Source organism: Podarcis liolepis (assembly GCF_965112155.1).
Source record: "Podarcis liolepis genome assembly, chromosome: 1".
Classification (NCBI taxonomy): Eukaryota; Metazoa; Chordata; class Lepidosauria; order Squamata; family Lacertidae; genus Podarcis; species Podarcis liolepis.
Genome location: NC_139554.1, coordinates 17,272,068 through 17,277,720, shown reverse-complemented (window position 1 = coordinate 17,277,720; position 5,653 = coordinate 17,272,068).

Below are 5,653 nucleotides of genomic sequence, written 5' to 3'. Positions count from 1 at the left end.
GGGGGCTTTTATCTCCTCGGTCCACCTGAGGGGCGGGGCCGAGAGGTGGCTCCGCCCCCTTCGCCAACTCGCCTGCCTCGTTCTCCTCGTGGTGATGCGGGATAGAAGCGGCCGCGGACTGGAGCGCGCTCGCTGCGCATCAGGCGCGCCACGAGGAGCGCCGGGGCCCGCGGAAGCTTATGCGCGGCAAGCGGATTTGGGAAGCCTTAAAAATAATAAAAAAGGCTTTTTCACGATTTTCAGCTGGGAATGTGCTGCCAGAGGCGAGCTGGTATGCAATCTGCGGGCTTCCTGTAGCGCGCGCCTCCCTGAACTAGATCCAACCTTTATTGCAAGCTTGATGGGATTTGCGCACTGCGCGCGCATGGATAGGATTGATGGATTGATTTTCGGTTATATTTGTCCTGCTTTTAAGCTTTTGCTTTTTGCATCTCGGTTGTCTCCGGATCTGGGGAATGTGCAATAATTACGTTAGATTTTGAGAAGCTCCCCGGTGTGTATTGGTTAAAGGATCAGATGCTACACGGGTGGGGGTGAGAGTGGGGGAGAATGTTGCAAGGAATCCTCTGTTTGAAGTGTTTAGGGACCTTGCGAAGGAGAAAGGTGGGGGCAGAACCAGATCTGCTGTGTTGTCTCGCCCATCTCTTCCAGAAAGGAAGGAAGGAAGGAAGGAAGGAAGGAAGGAAGGAAGGAAGGAAGGAAATAATAATAATAATAATAATAATAATAATAATAATAATAATAATAATAATAATTATACCCCACCCGTCTAGCTGGGTTTCCCCAGCCACTCTGGGCAGCTTTCAGTATATATAAAAAACACTGTAAGGAGTGCCAAAGCGTCATTTTGCTAGGCTTCTTCCATGATTTGAAAGCCGTAAATGAAAAGAAACTTACATCAAGTAAAAAATGAATAAGATAAATGAATCTTATTGGCATCATCACTTTTTATGTTCTATTAGGAATACGGAGAGCCAATTATGCAGTGTAGAGACCTGATTATACAATGTGGTAGAATAAATGTGTACACAATGCCTTTTCCCTGTTACAGATGATAAAATGTCCCTGCAGGAATCTGGCAGCAGATAAGGTTTAAAGTTTTTGACCTTTTAGTAGACAAATCTGTTCACATTTTCCCAATAGACGAGCAGCTAAAGGACCACCAAAGGCACAAAGACTATCCCAAAATTATTTTAGGTTTTAATTATTATATGTTAATTCATTATATTTATTTTTATATTTAGAATTCTAAAATTTTGGAATGCCACAAAATAAAAGAACCTCTGGCATGCATACGTAAGCATGATTTAAGTTAGTCCTCAACATGTATAAGAACCACTCAAGGAACATAAATTATCAGGACTAAAGTGTTGTGAGACACTTGCCTTCTGAGTCATGTTGGATTGTGACATGTTGTTGAAGATAAAAGCAATCTTTTCCTAAACGTTTTCAGGGGGTTATGTTCACTGGGGCATACTCTCAGGTAAATGGGGCTAGTATTGCGATCTGTGCTGACTCTACCTGCCCTTGGTTCGTATTCTGCCTACCATAGGCTAACGTGTCCTTTGCCTTATGAGCCCCAGCTGCCACAGGGAAGTGTGGATGCAGCGTTTTCCTGTGCATCAAAGAATCACAGAATTGTATAGTTGGAAGAGACCCCAATGGTCATCTAGTCCAGCCCCCTTGCAATTCTGGAATCTCAACAAAAAGCATCCATGATGGCCAGCCAACCTCTGCTTAAAGACCTTCAAGGAAGGAGAGTCCACAACCTCCAGAGGAAATCCGTCCCACTGTTGAATAGCTCTTACTGACAGAAGGTTCTTCCTGAGGTTTAGTCGGACTCTCCTTTCATGTAACTTGAATCCATTGGTTTGGGTCCTACTCTCCAGAGCAGAAAATAAGGTTGCTCCATCCTCCATGGGACAGCCCTTGAGATATTCCATATCCCCTCTGAGCCTCCTCTTTTCCAGGCTAAACATCCTCAACCGTAGTGATTCCCCAATCCATGTCCCTCACCAGCAATACTCCATACTCTCCTTGAAGGTCCTTGCCTGTCTGGAATGTGTCCTTGGACTCTTGCTTGTCCACATGGCAGATGGAGAGGGGTGGGTCTAGAAAGGGAGAGGGTGTTCTGTGAAACTTTGCATCAATTGCTTCACTCACATGGGCCTCAGGCCCCACCCACCCTTGGGCTGCTGAAGATTCTCTTCCCCTGATTCAGATGTTAAAAAGTGTGTTGAAACTGAACCTTGAGGCAACTGATAGGTTCATTCATTCACAGGAGCCAAACACTGATCTTCAGCACCAACTTCTTTGCGGAAGGGACCAGGTAGGCAAACTAAGTCCCGGGGGCCGAATCCAGACCAATTGCCCTTTAAATCCAGCTCACAGACAGTCCAGGAATTAGCGTGTTTTTACATGAGTAGAATGTGTGCTTTTATTTAAAACGCATCTCTGGGTTATTTGTGGGGCCTGCCTGGTGTTTTTTACATGAGTGGAATGTGTGCTTTTGTTTAAAATGCATCTACGGGTTATTTGTGGGGCATAGGAATTCGTTCACCCCGCCCCAAAAAATGTATAGTTCAGCCCTCCACAAGGTCTGAGGGACAGTGGACTGGCCCTCTGCTGAAAAAGTTTGCTGACCCATGGACCAGAGAATGCCCAGGTGGTTGCTACTCTGTCATAACTCTTGAGAGAAAGAAGGGGGTGGGGATCCTGCAATCTCTTGAAGTTGTTGGACTCCAACTCCCATAAGCCTCAGTGGCACAGGATGGGGGGGGTGTCCAGCAGTATCTGAAGGGCCTCCCGTTGGCTGCCCCTCCTCTGAAAATATAACTATGGTTGGTTATATTGTAGAGTTGCCATACGTTTGGAATTTCCTGGACATAGCTGGGATTTGGCCATCGCAAAAAGTGGAATTCGCAGAAATGTTAGGGAAATGCTCAACAACTTTTGTGTTGAGATTTTCACTTTTTGAAATATGGCAACCCTACCTTGTTGAAATAAATGCAATTCAGCAGAATCTGTAGGAGGAAACGTAATTCCATTTCATTTTCAATTTGCTGAACTGCTTGGCTCTGACCTCCAATTATGAATTAACAACATTCCCAAAGAAAATGTATGATTTCAAGATTACATGGGTAAGAGCGCCCACTACAGCAGCCATGGATTACAACAGGAGGCTATCCAACGCAGACATTTCCTACGCTTTTGCATACACACAGTCAGAAGTACAGGATACAATTCCAAGGAAGGCTTTAGTCTTTTTGGATCTATCATTCCCTGAAATCTAAGAGCAGCACTAGCAGTGAAGAAAAAAATATATGAAAGGGAATTGGCCAAAATACAAAGTATTATTAAAAGAGGAAGGAAATCAGCTGAAACTAAAAAACTTTGAAGAAATTAGAGAACATCTGTCAGGTTGGTTACAATATCACCAACTTCACGAGGTATTTAAACTAGACGAAAGAAATGTTTTTGCGATGGAATGCTCCAGATTGGAAAAAGTGTTGATATAATAATAATAATAAATAATAATATATTTATTGTCATTGCCCCCTTCGGGGACAACGAAATTTTCACCCCTCCCATTGCAAGAATCTCCTGATCAGATGTTTTGAGAAAGGAGGGGGCGGAAACTGCTCTTCTTCCTCTCCTGACTGCCTGACTCTGTGTGGAGACAGTCTTATCTATGTAGTGACTAGATGGCTGAGAGGAAGATGTAACACTCACGCAAGCCAGTAGTTCTTTAGTTTGTAGTAGCTATTAGAAATAAAAGGAGTTATGCTTCACAGCTAGCTTCCACATTATTTATACTCTGCATGAGTCCAGTGCACTGGGACCTGTTTTCCAGGATTGGAAGGTCTCTGAAAGTGCTCCAGTCGCCTAGTCCAGTCGCTGGACATCGGTTTAAAGGCGAACTGACAAAAAGAACTGATCAACTCTAAAGTAAAAATTCTCTGCAGAATGTACTGACTCCTCCTGGACTTCCCAGTCAAGGAGGTAAAATCTGTAATGGTCAAGTGGGCTCAAGATTTTGGCTATAGTATCCCAATGAATGCCTGGGAAAATCTATGGAAGGTTAATATGAAGTTCACAGCATGCTACACCTTGAAAGAAAATTTTATGAAGATGCAATTCCGCTGGTACTTAACACCACTAAAATTATCTAAAATGTATAAGAACATTTCAAGTGAATGCTGGAGATGTGGGGATGCGGAAGGCTCAATGTGGTGGATCTGTAAGAAAATAAAGGAATTTTGGGATGTAATTTATAATGAGCTCAAAAGAATGATTAAGGTATCCTTCATAAAAAAAACCTGGAGGCTTTCCTCCTGAGGATACTAGGCCCTGACATACCTAAAAATGCGAGAGAAATATTCTTGTATGCCACGGTAGCTGCAAGAATATTAATCACTACGAACTGGAAAGGAGATAAAATTCCGACAAAGCTATAGTGGCAAAGTAAACTGTTGGAATATGCCGAGTTGGCAAAAATGACAGAAAAACTGAGAGGTTATACTGATCAAGCATTTATTAGGAAATGGGACATGTACAAAAATATCTTAAGGATTACTGTAATAACGTGATGTCAGTGGCAGGCCTTGAATGACTTCTATGGTATGATGAATAATTATAAGAGAATATAATATTGATGAAAATTAACAAAAGAAAATGAAAATAAGTAGTGTACTAGATAGACTAAGTGGTAGATGCACGATGGGGTAGCGAGAAGTCATTAGAAATCCAAGAAGAACATATTGTGATGTGATGTGAGAAAATTACCATTTTATTTTCTTTCTTCTGGATAACCCTTTTGTTTGTTATTTCTTTTTAATTTCAATAAAGCATTTTTTTTTTAAAGAAAAGGAAGAAATCTAAGAGAGGCAGTTGCCAACCTGCCTTCGACACAATTCCACAGATTCTGTGCAGTAAGGAAATGTTATTCTGGATGTTGTACACTGATGAGATGAAACTGGGACATACCTTTCCCCCCTTTCTAACTCAGTTCTGCTGCCCAGTACACCCCCATACTGTGGCTATTATTTGTCACTTAATACAAAAATAGTATCTAGGCAACTTACAAGCAGAATAAAATACACACTGAAAAACATAGCAATTATCAGCATATCTGGAGGATATTCCCCATCTATTCAAGGGGATCTACCAACAGTGTTTTTAGTTTGCAGCCTAGTTTGGAATGTTCTTGTTGTCCCAAACACAGTTTCAGGATTGCATGTGGTTAAGTTCCTAACCTCCTTCTCTAGGCACGGAAGCCTGGTCCGGTCACTTACTCCATCTGTGCGTTGGCAACGCGGCTGTCAAATTCCAGGGACAATTAAAAGTTGTTAACATTAAATGCACTGGGACATATGTATCTTCGTACAGGAATGATCAGAAGGTATGTGGTAGTATACTGGTTAATATTTTGTGGGATAAGGCTATCAGTGGCTATTGGCCATAATGGTCACTCTCCAGGGTTGCTTCTGAATTTCATTTGCTGGGAATCAAAAATAGGGAGAATGCTGTTGCATTCATATAGTCTTTGAAATGTACTGCTGGAAAGGACCCCAAGGGTCATCAAGTCCAATCCCCTGCAAGCAGGAATCACAGCCAAAGAATCTCTGACTGATGGCCATCCAACATGTTTAAA